General features: G+C 40.2%; 1 long non-coding RNA gene across 2 annotated transcripts; it reads left to right on the top strand.

Moving 5' to 3' along the window:
• The first annotated feature begins 14,528 nt into the window (after positions 1 to 14,528).
• Positions 14,529 to 18,595, top strand: LOC139608873 (uncharacterized). 2 transcript variants are annotated; one of them, XR_011685108.1, is made up of 5 exons: positions 14,529 to 14,765; positions 15,026 to 15,125; positions 15,718 to 15,865; positions 17,244 to 17,323; positions 18,131 to 18,595. It is a non-coding gene; the product is annotated as an uncharacterized lncRNA (long non-coding RNA). The 2 variants fall into 2 exon arrangements; XR_011685107.1 differs by lacking the exon at positions 18,131 to 18,595 and having other exon boundaries at positions 17,244 to 18,110.
• Positions 18,596 to 22,562: the final 3,967 nt, after the last annotated feature.

Genomic DNA, 22,562 nt, shown 5'->3' with positions numbered 1-22,562 from the left:
CTGCTCCACAAGACCACTCGTCTGCAGTATTTTCATTTCCTTCTCTGTCTTTAAGCCAGTTATTATAGCGTGACAAGCTCTCTCACTCATATTTAACAACCCAGGAATAAAATTATACTACCCATATTCCTAAAGGCCTAAAGATGCCGTTTTCAAAGAGGCACAACATAAATCAGCCGGGGGAGAAAAGAGACTGAGAAGAAAGGGACCAGAACAGAGCAGAACACAGTAAAAGTTTTGATTTTATCGGCTGTAGTTCTGAATTTCTGAATCCACACAAAAAACATTGGAGGTAAATGGAATTTTGTGTGTGGTGCTCTGAATACTAATATATATATATATATATATATATATATATATATATTTTTTTTTTTTTTTTTTTTTTTTAATTTTACTCAGAGATATAGTCCCTTTGAAAATGGTTGATATTCTGTTATTTCCCTCCAGAGGTAATTGAGGAAATATGTTGTTGTAATTTGGGTGAACCGACCCTTTAAATACACAACATTAATTACTGCTCAAACAAAGGGAGCGGCACTGTAAAGGTCAACTAGTTAAGCCTATTCACTGCAGTCCATAAATATTACATGACACATTTTTTGTACTTCAGCACATTGGATTTGCAAGGAAACAATAAGTGTGACAGTAAAGTGCTGAGTGTAAGCTTTAGGGGACATTTGAGGGCGTTCACATCCAGATGTGTGAACATACTGTTGTCTAGAGTCAATGATCATGCGTAGACTGGACCTTATCCTTTGTTGATGCCGCTCTCAGAGGGATCCTTGTTTCCTCTCTTTAGTGTGATTTATCTACTCTTTATTTTTCTCCCTCTCCTCTCTCTCTCAGTCCTTCCTTCATTAATTACCCTGATTCTCTTCTCCTTCTATCTCTGAGACTGGATCATTATTTACAATCCCATTCCCTCTACCCCCTCTTCCTGTCTTTATTTATCACACAGCCATTCCCTTGTAAGCACGACTGCCTGTCTCTCTTCTCCGCTATCTTATACACACCATTTTCCTTCTCCTTTGTAACCAATATTCTTTCCTCCTCAGCACCCATTTTCCATCATCCTCTCCTCCTCCCTTTGACTCTTTTTTATCCCTAATTCCCCTCTTTATCCAACCCTATTTCTCTCTTTTATCTTTAACAGTTTCTTTTGCACTGAGAGGAAGTTCATATTATTAGAGGAGAGAGCAGATAATGATGATGATGATCATGATGATGATGGTGGTGCAATGGCTGGTTTGCACATAACCTTTGTAGCACCTGAATGACAAGTGAAAACTGATGATAATGCTGACAGAGGGGAGATGGAAGAAGAGGAGGAGGAGGAGGAAAGACAGACAGGAGAGGGTTAGGGTTATAATGGAAATATACATAACGAACCATTGAGTAATAATGAATGGAAGAATGGATGGATGGCTTGATTGACTGATGGAAGAACGAAAGAAGAAAGGTAAAGGAGAAAAAAGTTGTCGCCGGTGGATTATAAATTCCTCAACAATGGTGGGAAAATAGCAGCATATATTTATTTACCCTTCTACTTTTCCTCTCTTATCCAATCAGCTTCTTCTTGTCACTGTGTTGCTGCTGACTGTTTGGCTGCTGCATTGATTAGAAGTCACTCTGGATGAGGCATTAGCTGAAAGCCTGAGAGTGTAAATTATCAGGTGGGGAAATTGAAGACAGGGCAGAGAAGCACGTCATCTGGGTAAAATCTTCAAAATGGCCATGGATACATGATGGTGGGAGAGATAAATGGAGAGCAATGGAAAGCAATTGAGTATTGATGCACATCAGAAACATTTGACATGGTAAGAGTCATTGGCTCAAACAGAAAGTGATTAGCACAGAAATTCAGATGTGTGCACATCTGTCTGTGATGTAGGCCACCTTATTCCCATCATTTTGCATGGCGGCGTATTCGAGAGGAAGCTGAGCTGAGCATTTGAATACATTAGTGTTCTGTTACATCCATGTATTGTCACACAGTCCACAGATTGTGCTCTGGTTAAATAGGTGAATTTTGAAAAACCTTATCACATTTAACACTTGTAAATTTTGAATTTGTATTATATGTTTTATTTGTGCAGTGAGTTGTGTCAGGTGTCCAGAGAGCTGGATATGATAGATCAAAATGCCCAGTGTGGATAACCAGTGAAAATGATGAATGCTTTTACAATTCAAATAATTGAAACATTAGTGTACTAAAATGCCGTAAACCGCTACTGCTACTACTGGGTCATGCACTTGCCACAGTTGTTGTTGTGGCTAGCTTTATTTGTGGTCAGATGAACAAAAAAGGACACAGCTACCTATTCAATAGAGCCAGGCGCAAAAATAGTATAAATTTGTGTGTCAGAATTTAGCAGTTGAACTTCAGATGGAATCAAAATTATTTAACTTGGTCTCAAATGTTGCTGTTGCAAATTGTGGCGTAGCCGACCCCTTAGTATGGACACAACGCTCATGCAATTGTGTGTCAGTTGTGTAATTTATCGACACACATGTATGTGGCTGTGTGGTCCATGTGCAGACATGTGTATCAATGTTTATGTTTCAGACTGAAGTTTGCCTTTAACTGTAAGCTTTATTGTACACATGTGTGCCTGACTGAGGCCATGCATGTGCATTTGTGTGTGTGTGTGTGTGTGTTGTGTGGGGAGTCATTTAAAGTAGTCTATATAAATGGTTGTGATGATGAAGTGTGTGGATGTTCAGTCAGTGCCACTCTGAATAATGCCTGAGGATGCATTTAGACATCCTCACGGCTTTGGCCATCTATCAATGTAATGGGTTGCTTAAATGTGTGTGAGTCTGAGTGTGTGTAGTGGAGGCTTGTGTCTGCGTGTGTTTGTGAGTGATTGAGTACGTGTGTGAGTCTGTGGCTGCAGACATCTGTGTGGTTGTAATTTTACAAAATTTATATAAACTGTCCTCGCCAAATGATGCAAAAAGAGTCGTCATCTCTCCTATTTTCAAACCCCGAACATCATAAACTTTCAGGGGTCAAATCTGACCTTAAAGGCTGTAATCCATAATTTATTTAGTTATTCAGTTAGTTTAGTTAGTTAGCATATTGTTATGATAATCTTTACTGTCCAGACACTGCTGTTGTGAAATGTTTAGTGGGACAAATAAAGACAACCAACATGTTATTACATTGTTCATTATTTCTAATATTTGAAAACCACAGCATGTTTCACTGATGTAGGATAGTTGTTTTACTAGCATAGCACCTCCAAAGTGTTTATAAGCTCAACAGATGTTACTTACATGGATCAATAGGATAGGATATTCCTGGATTTAGAGCTAAATAAAGACATGAAATATGAAGATAAAACACTGGTCATAGGCATGTTGTACATATTATCAACTTTGTCCTGGAATAAAAATAACTCATGTCTATTATTTGACAGTTACAACTTAACACAGTGTCTTGATTAGATTTGTGTTAGGGAGGTGGTTTAATGGCTGTGAGAGGTGAGCAAAAGAATAGAGGAATTATCCCGGAGCTTATACTCCTATAGATGTATAGTTCAGGGTTCGTTTATTAAGTCTAGATTCTGATTTTCTGTTTTTATTCTATGGTGAGAGGAAAAAATGTTTTAAAGTATCAATAATACTGTGCACTGTCTTTGATGTAAATGGGGAGCGACATGGCTGTCAATGTGGGCTGTACCGTTTCCAAAGTGATCATCAGCCTGAAAAAAGCTTCTCATAAAAAGTTAATTTGCATTTCATTTCCATTCATTCTGCACCTATTTATCAGTCCTGTCCTGTTTGTGTAGCTGGCTATCTGCTTCCACCAAGTCCATTTCCTGTCATGTCCACTGTATTCAGTGATTGATTGATTCATATTCAAATTTTGACAGACACTGACACACAAAGTTGGGCTCATGCATTGTGTTTGAAGCAGCAGGCAGTGTTTCACTTTGTTTTTAGTCTGTTGCTTCTCAACCTTCCTGCTCTTCATTGTGGACAAGGAAGAGTTTGTGTTATATTTCCATTAAGAAGAAGAAGAAAAAAAGTTTTAGCTACTTAATTGTTTTTACTTTGTGTGTTTTAATGATCCTCATCACAGATTTTTTTTTTCTTACACTTTCAGGCAGCTATTGGTTTTTTATCTACATGATATAAATCAACTAGCTGACTTTATTAAAAGTGGTGTAATCCATCACAGTCAACACCAGGTTTGCTTAATTTCTGTCGAAGTTACATTATCACTGCAGGTCATTGCTGTGCAGACGTTTAAAACCAATCAGCACCTAAACAGCTGAGCTAATTGCTCTTTGTGAGGAGATTTGACGAGAGATTCATTAGCCTCAGAGTTTGCACAGTACACAAGCATACAGATGGACACCTCTTCCACTCTCATCATTCCCATTTTCCTCTTCCGTAAAGAAGGAACCATCTTCTCTTTCTCCCTCTCTACCAGTCCCCTCCTCTAACCCTCTACTTCCCCTTTCAAGTGCTTCCATTCACCTCTTGTACTTTCCTCTTGTCTGGTGCTCCTCTGTCTCTCCTCCTCTTCCTCTCTCTGTGCTTTTCCTGTGCCACTCTCCATTTCCTTTTTACTTTCCTTCACCATCGTCCCATCTTCTCATCTCTCTCTCTCTCTCTCTCTCTCTCTCTCTCTCTCTCTCAACATGACCTAGTTTTGCTGCAGCAGCCAACACAGACATCTGGGCTTCGGCTCACGTGCCAGAAAAGGCATGACACCCCTGCTGGTGGATGGGGGGGGGGGGGGGGGGTAGAGATGCAGAGAAGGGGAACAGAGAGAGAGGGGTGAATGAGGGGTAAAGGGAAAGACAGAGTGAGATGGAGTGATTATGGGAAATGGGATAGGAAGGCAGCAGAAAAGAAAATCTGATTGTGCTAAGCAGAGGTAAATTTAGGTGAGAGAGAGATAGAGAGAGAGCAAGTGAGGTTGCAAAAAGTGCATTTGAGGGTCCGATAGAAAGGAAGAGGAAAGTTGACACACATAAAGCCAGCCATGCACAGTTTGAAGCAGGCAGGCAGCTGGCGCATAATGGTTATTAGCTATTAGAGTTAGCATGGCTTAGCAGGGTCACAGTAGCAAAGCAGGCTAAGTCGCTGTGTAATCTCTGTGTTAACCAGAGATCATGTCATGTATATGCAGATCAACCGCACGCCACAACCTAGACGCACACGCGCACAATTCATCCCTTCATCTCATGACCACGTCTACTTCCTCTATAGTTGTTGTGTTTTCCCACCGTCTGTTTTTTGTTTTTCTCTTGGAGAGATATCAGGCTGCTGGGACATCATCTGAACTAAGTACAATTCAGACTATTTCTCTCTGCATGAGTATATGTAAAAAGAAAGTCCTATTTGTCAACCTTATTGTGGAGCCTTATCTAACACGAGACAGTGCTAGACGCAGCGAATGCCAACCTGTACTGACAGACAGTTTATTATTTGGTTGGAGACAGATTAGGGGTAGTAAAATAGAATCCTGCAATTCTGGCATAATTCAGATGACAAAAAGACGGATTATCGCTCTTCTTGCCAAAACCCGATTTAATATTTAACATTTCCTCCTCGATTTTCTTTCTCTCTTTCTGTGTCTGTCTTCTACTCCCTCTCTCTGTCCCTTTCTTGTCCTCCCTTTCTTTCTTTTTTCTGACCAACTCCAACCACTGGAGTTATCCTCATTCTCCCTCTTCCCCCGTTCCTCCTGTTTTTTTCTCTCTCTCCACTCTTTGGCTCACCTTTGTGCCCCCATCACTCCCATCATCTCTTATGTGTTATCCCTTTATCCACTCATATTTTCTTTTAATATCTCCTTCTCCTCCCCTCTCACCTTCCTTTTATTCCTGTTAATCTCCTGTCAATTTCCCATCATACCAGCCATCCCTCATGTATTCCATACTCGTCTCACTCACCTTCATCCCTTGGGTACTTTCCACTCTTTAATCATTGCTTACCTTCACAGTAAGATTGATTCCTACACCGATCTCTCAGTCCTATAAACTGGGACACAATCAGGTAACTACTGCTTTATCTTAATCAAGCTTTTCTCAGATAATAGATAATAAGTGAAACAAGTAAATAAGTAAACGATAAGCAAATGTTTATGGATATGGAATGATTATTTTCAGTGGGAATTCACATTCACTCAAGGAGTTTTCACCACTTTTGGCATCAAGTGACATTCCTCTTTGTCCTTCTAGTAACCTTACTGTATTTACTCTCTCTTACCTGTTTCTGTCAACCTGCACGTCATCACTCTGTTTCTTTCGTCTTCTCCTTCCTGTCACCCATCCCCCCATCCCCTCATGCATCCAACTATGTGGCAGAAAAGGTAGAAATGAAGGTGAGGGAAATTGGTATGGATGAACATTTGATGAGGGAGTTCGTTCATATTTGTGTGTGTGTGTGCATGTGTGTGTGTCTGAGTGAGTGAGGCAAAGCGTAAAATAGAAAGAGATAAATACAGAGTCAGGCAGATTGCCATCTGGTCCCGTTGAAATCAGTTAGACTAAATGCAGACGGTTTCTCTCTAAGCCAATATAATCTGGTCATAGTAATGACTTGCTACTTACACCCAAAGAAGCCAAGGCTGGCAGTGGAAGATACTGAGAAAGAGACAGCAGCAGGGAAAAAAAGGCTTAGCATATATCCACTACCCCACCTCTCACAGTATGAACAAATTTCTGATATTGTTATTGGAGATATAACCCATTTTTATATTTAAAACAAAAGTAAGAATATCATAGAGTATAGGATATTACAAACATTTAGATCTATTTTAAACTTAGGGGTCATTGGAATCCTTGTCTGCATATTTCATACCTATATTGCCTGTGCATTCTCAGTTGGAATGGTGATATTTCCATCTGGCCCTGAAGGCCACATTGTTATTTCTTAGGTTGACATTGTCACAATTTAAAGCTCCTTTGTGTAGAACTGATCTGCACTTCAAGCCAGTACAATAGTACATCTGCCCTGCAGGAACTCTTTCTTTTGGCCTTTGTTTGGACTTCATGTTTGGATTTTTGTTGACTTCCTGTTTTATTTTGAAGTATCTTTCCTTGTATGTCTCATGTCACTTTTACTCCCTGTCTTACTCCCTACTGTGTTTCACCTGTGTTCAGTCACCCTTGCCTCCTTCAGTCTCTGTGCTCCCACTTGTCTTTGTCAGTCCATCTGCTGTACTCCTGTTTGCTCTTGTGAAGTTCTGTTGAGTTTTTCCTTGAATTTCCTTGTGTGCCACTTTGGTTTCCCAGTGTTCCCCAGTGCTTTTTGTTCAATTACTCCTTCTTGAGTTTATTGAGTTTAGACTTCTGTGTTAGTATCATTTAATAAACTGCAAGAACTCTGCTGTAGTTGTCTGCATTTGGTTCCAGTTAACCTTAAACATGACAGTTATTGTGAATTGAGCAGTAGATCCTTCTGTATTTGCTACTCCTGGTGTGAATGTAAGGTTAGAGTAGCAGAAAGCTGGAGCTACAGACAACAACATCATGATGGAAACTAGAAATAATCAAAGGAATCAATGTCAAGTTTTTGTAAGCCTTCACAAGTCTGACAACAGCAATCTTAAAGCACCTCATCAAGTTATCTAACTTTGTCATTCTGCTGTGAAAATATATTTGGCCAATCAGGTTGCATATAGAATTATCATAAAAAATATCATTTTCACTGCTTTGACCGTCACAAACAAAATTCCATTTACTTCCGTTGTACTGGGGAGGTGGTACAGAATATCCCCAAATACAGACCAAAATTTCTGCATGGTATGTTTTAATCTTTATTTGGGCGAACTGACCCTTTAATTTTAGACAGTTGGTCACGGCATGAAAAAAGAGAACTGATAAACACTGTTTGACCCAGGTCAGAAGTGACCTCAGATATCACAGACAATAACCTGAGCCTGGCTGAACCGCCACCATGCAGCACAGAGCGGAACAGTGCAGAACATTAAGTTCAAAATAAAAAGAGAAGTGACTGCAGTGACAGACGCTGGGCAGGGAGAATGAAAGAGAATGCATCTCAGAGAGGTTAGACAGGTCAGAAGGTGTGTTACACTCGCTCAAATGATCCAGACAGAAGATTTATCTTTGTCATGCACAAGCACAGAAACAAGTTCTTCTTTAGCCCAAAGTATGTTCACAGTTACATCTGTAAGTTTAGTTATGCAAGAAATGGAACAGTTTGATTGACAGTTTGAGAAAGCTTCATCTATTTTAGTGATATTGCATGTGTGTGTGTGTGTGTGCATACACATTCCTGCATTTTCCAGTAACACAAGGTGCCCTTGATAGAGTAATCATTTTGTACCATGGTTGTGTGCGCATTTATGTGTGTGGGTTTGCGTGCGTGTGCGTGGTTATCCCCTGCCACCATCTGTTCTCTATAGGCTGATGATCATCTATCTCCCCATTAACTGTCAGTCACTCCGTTCCCTGCTGACATCTTTCCTCTGACTATCTGAGCTGCAACGCTACAACATCACACCGTTCCAGAGGTAGGACACATAACAAGTTTCTTCAGCCATTCAATCTATTAAAAAAAACATGGATACTGTACCTCTGTGAATGCAGTTGTGGACAGTTAGAATTTTGAATGCCCAGTGGATGGATCATATTCATAGTCATCGATGATGCACTTATGTGTACATCAAATGTAACAACAGAATATGGCTATGAAGGTTCTGATAAAAATCCCCTTTTAAACAACAATCCATCCATTAACTCATAAGATATTATTCAACCCTTCAACCACCTAAGCAGAAAAATTATTGCATCATCCTGGCATTTTTGCCAATAAAACGTGATGTTTCCTATTGATTTAATGGATAACTGAAAGTCTGTCAAAATGTGGCAGAGATCTATAAATAAATATGATAAATATAAACATTGAAAATTTCCATATGCATATGTGCATTTGCAGTTTTACAAAAACCCAAAGAACCATGGTGAAGTCAGGATTGTCAGGAATAGTGCAACACAATGCAGATGCAGATCTCTCTGCTGTTTGGGAGGATTCATGACGTGAGAAGAGGAATGAGGCATCTTCAGTGTTCATACCGGTGTGTGAGGAAAAAAATGACTGCAAAGAAATGCACACCAGAGGAATGACAGTCAGTCATAAAGCTCCCTTGCGGCATCTTTCCCCCACTGCTGGAACAAACTGTTCCTCTTACACTTTATAACCACTTTCCTGTTTGCTGAAAACCTCATAAGAAATCAGCTTTGTAGGAACTGCAAACAACGGGCTGACCTTTCCTGCTGAGTTCATCCATTCGGTGCATATCATCTGAAGTGATTTGGATGGACAGAGAAAAATACCTTCCTGACCTGTCAGTCATTCATAGTATGCACTTATTGTATGTGTTTTATCTGTTGCGTGAATGTGCTAGATTGCACACCATGTCTGGTACATGACTGTTACACATTTAAGATAACAAGAAATCATGTCAACCTCTTCCTTTACCCAACACACTCAACTTCATTTCGCTTCATCCTCTTTCACTCCCATCATTCTCTCACCCTGTCTCATTTTTTTTTATACTCCTGACTTTCTACCGAAAAATTATATTTGGTTCTAGTAAAATATTCATATCTCAGTCATAGCGGTGGAACCATGAATCATACATCTGAAAAACTGGAAGAGCAAGAGACGGAAAGGGAAGGGGAGACAAGGAAAGGAATGAAATGGAAACAAATGTAATGAAATGAGGAGCAGGAGAGAGATGGAGAGAAGAGGGCATGGGTAGACATATTCTGTCAGGCAGAGGGGGAAAGGGCAGAGAAAGGAAGACTGGCAGATGAACGAATGGAAAAAGGAAAGCAAGGTTACAGGGAGGAGAAAGTTGCAATTTGTAAACCAGAAGAGAAGGATGAAAGGTTGAAGAAAGGGGGAGAGGATTCAGGGAAGATGCCAGTAATTTGTTTGAAAATGAAAGTCACGACAGAGCAATATGCCTTAAGTGGATATGAAGCATTTAGTCAAGATAACATGATTTACTAAATGGATTTACACTCTAATCAACAAGTATATAATAAACGTGGCAAATGTAAGGATAAAATAAAAAAGAAGCCCTGTTATATCTTTCTTAGCAATGGCACCGTCATCTTGCAGTATTTATTACCTGTGACATCACAGGGGTTGGTTGACCTCAGACAAAAGCCTGAAGTTGCGTCAGCTGTTTTCAGTTTCACTGGCTATAATATGCTCTACCAACTGCCCAACATACTAGTAGTATACTGACAACAGCGGTACAGAGGCTTCCGGAGGGAGAGAGCACTAAAATGCGTCAGCCTGGCAGAGAAGAGACGACATTTAGCAACCCACACAAGTTGGCAGGTACTAAGGCAACAACTAGGCCCATAAAAAAAAATCAGTATTCACCAACATCTCTCAGAAACGTAGCTGTTAGAACATCATCACTGACGGCAATAAGGTTCCACATGAGCATCTCTGAGCATCTCCTTCATTGAACACATCTTTCATTCCAAACAGCAGCACTCCTGAACACCTGCTGCCCGTCCTGACACACAGTCCCACCTGGCCTAAAGACAGGAGTTATCTGATGCGAGCTTGGCTATACAATATAGCAGGCAAAATGACTGTCAGAAATTAAAAATGAACATAAGAAGTATTCACCTGAAACTCATTTCATTCCTCACCTCACCATTCCTCACAGCCAGAGGAGGTCACAGCTGACGCAAACCTCCAAACAATGATTTCTTACTGTGACGCCTCGTTTTCCAAAGCAGTCAGTCAGGACTCCAAATGTTAGATAATCCCCAGACATTATCTCCAATTCTGTTACCTTCCTTGTTTCTTCCTTTTGCAATGCGTGCAATATAGTTTTTTTTAGCTGGCTTTTCCTTTACATGGCTTCACTGGCGAAAAGCCTCACACATGTATAGTGGCAAATAAAAAAAATTTAAAAAGTGACCATCAGGAACCAACATAAGTAACAATGGTTTACTTTTGGAACAATATCTTACTTTTTCAACCCAAAGTGCCAACTGTGCGACTGTCCTTCCAGGTTATTGGAGACACTATACAATAAGATACTATGGAAATAGCACTGGAGCCCTCTATCCATCCTACACTGCAATAACAAGACAAATACATATACTTTCAGTTGATAACCCATCTCTTAAAAACTAGTACAAGTAACTACTACCTATTCCATCAACAACTAAAAACAGAAAAAATTAACACTAATTAAGAGAAACTAGACATTAATAAAACGATACTGGATAGATGGAGAATGTTTAATCACAAAGGGAAATTAGTGTAACAGCAGCCACTTTACGTAGACTACATAAAAAAAAACATAAGGTAAAAGAAACCAATATAATCAAAAGCTTAATAATATACAACTATAAACTTAAATATAAAAAAAAATAGTGTAAATAAAAATAGAACGGAGACTGCAGATATAACTTAATGACAATATGCTATTTGCAGAGCAGTCTATACATTGTTCAATGATGTTAATATGCTAAAATACATGGTACACTAGTGCAAGTCAGGTGGATATAGCTGTAGGAAAGTGCATGATTGTCCTTGGATGTTAGAAATCATTTCCAAACAAGTGTGTGTTCAACCTGGTTCAGGAATGCTTCACTGTCTTCACTGGCCAATGTATCCAATCAATCCTGTTACATAGGTAATAATTGTCACTCCAAAATGTCAGCTCGCTAGCTAGATAGCAAGGTAGAAATTAAGAAAATAAATGTGTCATATCTCTTTGAAATCAAATTTTAAGCAAGGAGGCTTTTCTATACCTATATATTTTAGCACCACCAGATCCACAGCCTACACGTTTCATGTCGCCTCTTTTAGATTTGACTATCATTACTGGTGGTATCAACAAGTGTTGTTTAGTAGCCTTCAAAAGGTCCCAGAATTCTAAGGGCAGCAGTTGGCGTAATTTTGATGAATAAAAGTGGTCAGCACCTCACTGACAACCACATTGCATTTTGTTTTACTGCTAAAAGCCATGCCATGTTTCAGCAAAAGTAGCAGCAAAAGAGAATATTTGGTTTGCATTAGTGACTTCATTCAGCTTTGATACGATGTAAAAAGAGTTGCCAGTAAAAAGTGAAGGCAACATCAATAAAATAAAGTCACAAACAATTAACTCATGTTTGTGAATAAGGGTGTTGGTTTGCATATGGATATAGGGACATGTCCCTACCAATATTTGGATATATTTGGAGGTTCACGTCATGTAAAAATATTGCACTTGCAGCTGCACACGGAGGAGACGAGAGTGGATCAGTGCACTGACAGTGGTCAGTTACCCATGCAGTCAGTCCATACATCAAACTTGGGCGTAAGTTCAGTATTTCAGATGACTCCCTTTCCTCTGTTGCCTGGACTGCACAGCACACATAACTGAATTGTGTCCCTGCCAACATGTTTTGTACTTTGTAGATATCATGACACCAACTTTTTCACCATGCAGAGCACAAGTAATTGGGTAGTAAACTAACCAGCCAATAGCCACAGTGATTTAAAATGATAACCTGCTCGCTATCTAACATCACCAGCCTTCCATTATTAGATTGTTAATACTGATGCATCACTGGATTACCAGCATTTTACTGTTGTAGCTGGTCATGGTGGAGCTGGTTTTAAATTTACTTTGGAAACTTTGGATGACTATTGCTGAAAAATACCATCCATTAATAATAAAGGAAGAGAAGTAGAGAGGGTAGATATGTGGGAGAAGAGGGGTATGGTAATGGGACAGAAGCAAAAAGAAAGAGTGAAAAAGAAAAACTCATCAATCATCTGTCTATCTCACACAACACAAGGGACGACAGAAAGGCTGCAGGTCACGCTTGTAATTTCAGTGCAACCTTTGTCTTTTGATTGTGGCAAAATGTATTAAGTGGCAGCTTTGGATGAACAATGACTAAATTTGGGTCACATCAGATCCAATTACAGATGTAGATGACAAGTGTGAAAATAGTGCTGGAATTAGCTTTGAAAGTTTGAAATGACCTTTAACTTTAGTATTTTCATCAGAACACTTGGTGTAATATTTTCAAAACAGCAGAAGAATATCCCATAATCTGCCACGCTTTGTTAAGACTTTGTTAAAGTGACAAGTGCCCCTGATGTTGTTATTAAAACGCAAGAGTGAAACACTTCCAGTACAGTTTACATGCCGTTATATTTTTCCCACAGTGACATAGAGCATTAAGAGTTAAATATTTTGAAGGAAGGAAACAATGTGTCTAACACAATAACATTATTCAACTAATTAAACATGAGGGGATGTCATGTGGCGAAACGCCTCACGTCACTCCTTCTTGTAGCGGCTGCATGTGTGTACTCTGACCCTGAGAGTGAAAAGAGGACAAGACAGGAGGAAGAGGAGGAGGAAAGAGAAAAATTCCCAAAAGTTGCAACAGACCAAAATACAATCACACTGTCAGACACATACTGTACACACAAACCCATGTGTGAGTACAAGGTGTGGTTGTTAAATAATGAGACTAGGCTTATATAAGTCCAGCCAGCATTAGTGTCGTTATTTAATAGCCGCACACGTACGTATTGCTCAGGCAGATACCGTGAGTGAATATCCAGCATGCCAAACATTAGCGAAAAATATGAGCCAGCGTTTTCTGTTTCCAGAGAAAATTTGTTGCTGATAAAAAATTCAGCACAGGAGCAAAGTGTTGGCTAAGTGACAGGGAAACTGAGATCCAGTAGGAGCAAGTATCCCTCAAGTGTTACAAAAGACCTGCGTAAGCTCTTCTGAGACACAGAGAGAGGGGGGCGGAAGCTGTAGAGAGAAGGCCAGGTGAAATAGGGTCAGTGCTCATCTTCCACTGAACCTTATGAGGGTTGATTATCTCCAGCCCTCACACACACACACACACACACACACACACACACACACACACAGCCCTGCAGTTGTGTGCGTCTGTGTGTGTATGTTTCCCTCTCTCTCTTCTTCAGTGGTGTTATTAATGCTGACATACTGTAGCTACTGGCTATGTGCTTACCCTGTCCTCTTTCCAACTCTTCAGTTAAGGCAGATCACAGACACTGCTAACAAACACACGCATACATAACCAACATTAAACATATCTGTCCCAAGAGCGAGGTTAACGGCAAAACATCATCAGAAAGAAGATTGTTTCACATCCTAACAGTGTTTACTGTGAACATGTATAGCAGTCTGTCTGCTTTAGTTTAGCCTTGGGCTGTCTAGCACAAGAGTGTGTATGTGCAGATTGCAAGTTCTATAGAATAAACAGTATGTTTTATATAGTCTCTTTACATTAGTCTAACTGGGGGTTTTTCATCTGTGCATCAAACCGCAAAAAGAAAGGAAATAATTCTTTATTTACAATAGCTTAGGAAACTTAGGGCTACTGTGCTGGCAACTGACAAGCTAAAGATATGAACACTTTCAAATTATGGCGAGATTTTGTCACAATTTGGTATGGGTAAAGTTTAATTTCTTGTTATCTCAAATGATGTCAAATGGCTCAGTGTTACAATTCTGTGTTATCAGTGAAAAGCTGAATACATTATTCTTTGCCTTTCAGTCATAGCTCACATACACAGCCATTTTCTGGCAGCCAATTTAATATCTGGATTAATACAATCAAAAGGGAGTCAGCAGTTGTACAACTTTATTGGTTTGCAATTAATTATGTCCTGTTTTCATTTGGCGTTTCCTGTCCACAGCTCCAGCTGGATGGCCTAATTGTCAGGTACCTGTGCAGACTGGGAGGCTGAGAATAAAGGTACGCCCTTTGCTTCAGATCCATCCTGCTCCTGCAGCAGCACCTGTGTTTTACACTTGGTGTACTCTTTTTATGTATCTATTCATTTATTTCAAGAAAGCTTCATGCAGTAAAATGCAGTCTGATGTTGTGCAGTAAGGCCTTTATCCATGAGGATTTAAAACAGCAAATTTTTGAAGTGAAATCTATTCATTGCAATGGACACAATCAGAGGATCAGCATGACAATGCAAAATTAATCCCTTTAAATGTTCCACACAGAGTTCAACTATGACCTTTGACACATTCATTTATGCTGCTGACTGCGCCATCTTGACAGTGCTGACCTTTGAGAGCTACAGAATCCACAGAGGGAGCTATCGTAAGCCTGTTAGCTGTTTTGCACCATTTACTTTTACCTAATTTCCTCCGCATTGCAAAACGGCAATGGTTGATAACAATTTGACAGGAGTTGATGGTGCAAATACTTCTCTTGAATCTATTGTCCTGTTAGCGACAGAGCTAAGCTAGCGAGCTAGCTAACAGTCACTTAGCAAGCTATTTAGCTCAGTGAGCTGTATTTCCACTCTTCAATAACTTTTTGTCTGCACTACAGCCAAGAAGATGTGTTGCCTATAAGAAAGAGCACCTGTTTTCAAAAAAGTTGAGTTGAGTTTCTCTCAGTTTGATTTATGCATTTTGCAAATGTCTTTCATCTTTCCACCTGGGCCTTTCTCCATGTGCAATTTAATAGGCTGCATAATAGGCTTCATTTAAAATGTGAAATATTAATAAGTGTGTGGAAACTGTTACAGTGCATCACAGTCTTATAAAAAAGTGATATCATTTGAGGTAGTACTGATAATCTCTGTGCTGCTTACACTGCTCAAAACCTCTGCTACATAAAAGTTGGCAGGACTGTCCCAGCTGAGAGGGCCAATCCAGTTCTAATTACTCTGTTCCCTTCCTTCAAGGAATTGCTCTCACACAGAGGAGCAGAGGGGCCCCTTTTTTTCTACAACTGAAAGTCTTTCACCAGAGAGCTCGCTTATGGGAAGAGAGGAATGGAAAGAAGGATGTGCTAAAGTGGAACAGAATCCAGCAAAGAAAGCTTCATGAAAGGTAGTCCCTTGTGGGTCCACTCATTCAGTCAGTCGAAAAATCTTCCAGCGGACCCTGAAAATCATACTTTTTATAACTAAAATGAGACAAGTTGCACAAAACCAATGCTTTCATCCCATCTTCACTTTTTTGACGAGGATTATTTTGGGTGTTTGGAGGTGGTTTTTACCCCCCTCTCTGAAGGTTTGACACAAATTACAAAATACCTGATGCCTAATTGTTTTATATGTAGTGAAGCATACAGTACACTGGTTTGTGAATGACGTAGTGTACATTCAGAGAGGTTGATTTAGCCTGAGGAGTGAGCAATGGCTTGGTCAACGGAAAAGACAAAAGGTTTTATAATGATTTAGGTTTTAGTGCAGCAATGTCTGGCACACCTCTCCAGTTGAATTTCTTCCTACATCTCCAATCCATATGAGCAGCTGAAGTATGGACATTTGACCTCGGCCTGCTTCCCAGATCCAAATGAATTATGGATGCTGAAATTTCACACTGATTTAGTAACTGGCAGATGGGACAGTGGTCCTGGGTCATAAAGCTGTAATGAGAAAGATGTTTTAGACCTTTTCTCTCACACTGGGTTCTGCTCACAGGCTTAACGTAGGAGTGTTAGCTGGTCTTATATATAACTGTGCAGATCATCAGCAGACTATGATAAAACTTCAATTGTAGAAATAGAGAAATGCTGAAAGTAAATTTAGAGTGATAGCTTTGGTTAGGGGAAACATCTGCTCTCCGTGTTTCATTCTTCTAACAGATGTTATGTTTCTGTCTCATTCTCAGGCTGTAGAACAAAACATGGTGTCACACATTTCTATGCCTTTATACCTTAATGATGAGCCATGAGAGGAGTTGTATCTCAGGAGTTGCACTGGCTGCAGTACTCAGCTGTTGTGGTTTCTTGTTTGTTTCATTAAGGATTTCATGGCATTATTACCACCTGTGAGTGTAAATAACCCAATATTGGCCAGCTGGTACTGGAGACTGGCTACCTCCCCACATAAGTGAGGAATTTCTCTTTCCATGTCTCTCTCTGAACTAGTTTCTTTCAGTTTCTATTCAGTTAAACTTTTATCACATTATATGTATTTGAAGTTATGATGAAGTATTTGAAGCTACCTTTTATCTTCCTTTTCCAATATCACATGTCCAAAGGGTTAGTTTTGAGAAGAGATGGTGAAGCACGCTTCCCCTTACTTTTAGAAGGGAGGTGTGAAGGGCAGGGGAGGACACTTGGGTCTAAGAGCTGAAGTAGAGATGTTCACCCCCATCCAAACTAAATTGAAACCTACAGTCCTGGACAATGGCTTTTAATAATTTCTTTTTTTCATATTCTTTCATCTCTCTTTCTTTGGCCATGCCTTTTCTCTTTCAGCTCCCCTGTTTTCATCATAAGAGGAGGACATTGTCCCCTGCTCTCCACTTCTGTTGTGTGACCACAGCTCTTCAATGCAAGTAGGCTACTGTTTTCCACAATTCACATTTAATTTGAAGGTTTAAAAGGATAATAATTCAAGTAATTTTATGAGTGCCAGTTTGTGCCAGTTGTCCTTTAGGCTATTCCTGCTAATGGGCAAAGGGAGATACAGTATAAGATGATAAAAAGTAATAGTAGCTGCAGATTAAAGGATTCATTTTCCTCCCATCAGACGAAGTAATTTGCTTTCATACATTCTTGTACAGTTTGAAAAAGCTACTTGCACAGAGCAGCAAGATTGGATGTGTTTCATTTAATTTGCATTGTGCTTTAGTTAAGTGGTTTCAAATCAGCACTGCTTTATGTTAGACTGAAGTTTTTCTCTATCACCTATAAGCAGAGGTTTAGTACCGGAGTATGCCCAATGCTGGTTTTCTAAGTTATGTAACCACTGTGCCTAAAGTGGCAAGTGTACATACATTAATCAACTGTGACCACATGATCATATGTTAGACTGACTTTATTACCCATTTCATCATGTTGAGAATATGACACTAGCAGTGAGCCAAACATCTTGCTATATGGTGTTATAATAGAGGAAATCCATGGTTGTAGTAGGTTGTATTAGTGTGGCATAGAGCAGCTGAACCCAATTAGTCTTCGAGTGTTTTGAATGATTTCACTGACTTACTTGTGCCGAGCAAATCAAGCTGCATTCAAAACATGTATTCTAATGGGCTTGGCTATGAAAACGTAGCTAAGCTAGCTTTCATTTCCAGCATCACTGTGAAAGCAGCACCAGCTGTCCAAGATTAATAGCCTGACTTTGTCATGTTTCTTTGCAGATGCATCACAAATTAAGAAATGTCAGAGGAGTAAATGATGAATGAAACAATGCCTTTTCAGCTTTACCACTTAACACTTTAATTCACAGCCCAATGGCTACCGGTAGCTAAGGTGGAATGTTTTCTTGCATGTTATTCAGTGCAAGATTTGACGTTTGGAAATCAATAAATACACTTCAAATGTCGATCTGACAACTCTTACCATTAAGTTTTTTTATTGGCTCTCTTTCATACACTTGTGTTTAAAAGATGTATACATTAAAAAGTGATGAGACATACTGGAAGTAAGGGGAGTGTTAAAAACTCCAGTGGCCACTTGAGGCTGGCTCCAAAAGTGATGAAAAGTCAATCCCCATAGACTCCCATGTTAAAATGCAACACTTAACAGCAGAAATAAACATATTAACAGCCTGGTACAAATATAGCTAATTTCAATGTTCATGACCGTTGTACGGGGGTGGGGGGTAACTCACCTGTTTAAATTTTGTTGAGGCTTAAAGTTATGCATATTTGAGGGCCTGGCCCCTTTGAGTGACAGGCGGGCACTGAAGTCTCGACTCCACACATGCCTCGCCTCTTCGCCCATTTTTGGATTAGCCAGGAAATAGGCGGAGGCGGGCACTGTCAAGATGGCTATGGCAGAGGAGCCCACTCTGAGCTTTAATACTGCTCTTGGGTGACGTCACAGAGGCTACGTCCATCTTATATACAGTGAACGGGCCAGCTGGTGAGCGTGCTAACTTCAGTAGAAGATAAGAAGGTGATAGAAGCAAGAGTTAACACTGGCGTTGCTTCCTATCTCTGGGGCCAGCTCTTGGAGAGTAAAGAAATTAATTTTGCAATGTTTCTACTGGACTGGTAAGTAAACAGATGTTAATGCTTTAGTTGGCTATGTAGCAATGGCAAAACTTACAAATAGCTCCTTTAGCACTAATAGTAATACATAAATACGTCGCTGTGATCACTCTGGATACCATGCTGGTAGACAATGTATGAAGATGGAAGCTGTAAAGGTGCAGGAGGGAGGAGGGAAGTGTGTGTGATGTGATGGGGAGTGATAGCTCAGTAACACCAGTGTGTGGAGACACAAGGAGAGAATATGGCTGCGATGATGAGGATGTTGTTATCAATCCCTCTCACACTGACACATACAACTTTCATGAGCACACAGAAAATAGAAACACACATCAAGAGCAGCAAAACTGAGAGTGACGCACTCCCTTGTACATAACAGAATAGGTCATTTTATTTATCCCTCCAGTACTGTTCTTTCCCTCATGGCCTACTCTTGTTTTTTTTTGAAAGTTCCCATGGAGGGGAGAATGCAGGATGCTCAGAAATTGGACGTGTCATCCATGGTAAAACTGCCGGAGGGAATCTGTAATGAAACTCATCCCCTCACTGGCAGCATTTGCAGTGACTGCTCAAATCAGATTTTTCCACTCGTGTAACACAAACCTTATCTCTTCATTGCTATCTAAACAGTGAAAAATCTGATTCTGTTCCATTTTAATCCCCGTGTAGAGACGACGAGGCAGCAAATTAGATTTTTAACAGGTCGTGAAGATTCATTCCTGCCCACATTGGTCGTCATTACAGAGACATTACCTTTTACTCTGCATTAGCTCTCTATACACTCATGACAGCTGCTGATGTCCTTCTATCTCTCTTCTATACACGTCATTTCCAAGGAGCTGCACTGAAAAGAAGATGAGACAAAAGAAGACAAAGAGGTGCTACATGATACTCATTTCACTTTCACAACTTGTCTTTCTCACTCCCTAAGTCTCCCTTTCTCTCTGTGTGTCAGATGGGATTCAGGAACCTGATCTATTTAGGAGGGTGGGTGATGATGGAGACAAAGACACCAAGACACATCCTGCAGGCAGGGACCTTGTTTAAAAAAACAGACACACACATGTGGCTTGCAAGCACACACATATCCACATACACATGCAAGTTCATGACTTGCATATTTTCAAGAGTTTTGTAGATATTGTGTGTGACATAACTGGTTCATTCTCTTCATTCTATATTCTCTAATTTTGTATTATCTAAAAAATTAAGGAATTAAGTTAAAACTGCCTTATTCTCTTATTGCATTTTAATATGATGCAGTGGCTTTGGAGTGGGTTTTTGGCAACAACACATTGGCTTGGCTTGATGACAAGGGACACACTGTTGATGCTCAGAGGGAATTTGTATATTTACTTCCTCCTTCCACATTGAGGTCAGAGGTCATCATCAGTTACAGAACATTGCCTGAGGATGTGATGGAGATTCAGCATTTTGATCAAGGCCCCTTTAGTGGGATGGATGCTTGTTTCTAGGTTGGTATTTCTTTATGTTGCATTAGATGTGTGGGCTTTAAAAATGTAGCCCAACTCCACTTTGTGACGTGTTAGTGGATAAATCTTAAGCATATACACATAGCAGACATACAAACACTGACATACACTCATCTAGCACTTTATTAGGAACAACTGTACACGGACTTATTGATGCAATTATCCAGTATCCAGCAGTGAAATGCAATAAATGCAATAAAATCCTGCAGGTGCAGGTAAGGAGCTTCAGTTAATGTTCTCATCAAGCATCAGAATGGAGCAAAAATGTGATCCCAGTGACTTTGACTTTGGCATGATTGTTGGTGCCAGACCAATATTTCTGATACTTCTGATCTCTTGGGATTTTCACACACAACAGTCTCTAGAGTTTAGTCAGAATGGTATGAAGAAAACAAAACCAAAAAAAAAACATCCGGTGAGCAGCAGTTCTGTGGAATTTGTCGATGAGAGGCGTCAGAGGTGAATGAAGAGACTGGTTGGGGCTGACAGAAAGGCTATGTTAACTCAGATAATCACTCTTTACAGCTGTGGTGAGCAGAAAAGCATCTCTGAATGAACAATACATCCAATCATGAGCCAGACGGGCTCCAAGAGCAGAGGACCACATAGGGCTCCACTGCTGCCAAGAACAGAAAGCTGAGGCTGCAGTGGGCATAGCTGACAAATCTGCAGAAATTATGGGATGAAATCATGTCAACATGGAACACAATCTCTTCTGGAATCAATGCCACGAAGACCCGTGAGCAAAGACGGGCCCTACCCAGTATTCGTATGGTGTACTCAGTGGGTGCATGCATTCACAAAGGACAACTCCTAAACAAAGACACAAATGATACAAATATGGTCACACAGAAATTAACTATGACACTAATGACAAAAAAATTACACAACTGGGAATATCACTGCATGGTTGCACACACACACACACACACACACACACACACACACACACACACACATGTATCCTTGCATATTTGCATACACAGACAACACAAACACAAATCCACACACAGGGGTGTCATCACTGTGAGGCAAGCCGGAGTTAGGGCAGTGTGATGATGTTATATAACAGGGCTGGCCAAGCACGCTAAGCATTTTAACTATACTTGGGCTACACCAACATGTCTGTGTGTGGTATGTGTGTGGAGGAAGGATGGATATTATGAAAACGACTGTCCTGTAAAATATGATTCCATAGGTCATCTGTGCAAGCAGCTCATTATAACCCATAGTAATGTTTTATTGTTAGGCGACCTCTAGTAGCTGTTTTAATTGTGATGGGAATGAAGGAGGATGTGTTTGCAGAGGTTGTGGTGGATGGATAGCTCCAGAAAATGCAGGACTTTCAGACAGGAGACCGCTGCTCATTTCCCATGTGAAACTGATATGGTAACTGTAAATGGAATTCACTTTTCTAGGCTTAAAAACCATTCAAAGCACTTCACACCACAAGCCAAATTCACCCATTCACTCAGTGCTTTTTCTATCATTTACACATCAATGATACAGCAATGTTGGGTCAGTGTCTTGCTCAAGGAAATTTCAACATGCAGGCTGGAGGAGTCGAGAATTGAACCACCAAACTTCTGATTTTTGAATGACCAGCTCTACCTCCTGAGGCACAGCTGCCCCTGTTAGTGTTGTTTCTTTTATCCATGACAGTTCCACAACCTCAGCCATGTGGAAATATTTATTTTAAACCAAACCTTCCTTCCCAAATCTTTTTCGAAACCTATAACCAAGCAGCTCTTGTGCCCAAATCTTACCAAACCGTGACCATCCCATCCCTTGGCCACATGTTTATTACTGTTGATACACCCCTAGGGGTCATATTCTAGGGTAGCGACAAGTGGCTGAAATGAGTTTCTTTTGCACGGTGGCTGGGCTCAGCCTTAGAAATAGTGTAAGGAGCTCTGACACCCGGAAAGACATCATAGTAAGGAGGAAAGGAGCCAGTTGGGGTAGTTTGGGCATCTGGCTAGAATGCCTCCTGGGCATCTTCCATTGGAGGTCTTCCAGGCACATCCAACTGGTAGGAGGCCTCAGGGAGAGAACACACTGGATAGATTATATATCTCATCTGG

This window comes from Trachinotus anak, unplaced genomic scaffold (genome assembly GCF_046630095.1).
Source record: "Trachinotus anak isolate AG129_WGS33_773 ecotype Australia unplaced genomic scaffold, CSIRO_AGI_Tana_v1 ptg000003l, whole genome shotgun sequence".
NCBI classification, from domain to species: Eukaryota; Metazoa; Chordata; class Actinopteri; order Carangiformes; family Carangidae; genus Trachinotus; species Trachinotus anak.
Note: the sequence above shows the minus strand (reverse complement) of the source record. Positions and strands in the feature narration are given on the sequence as shown.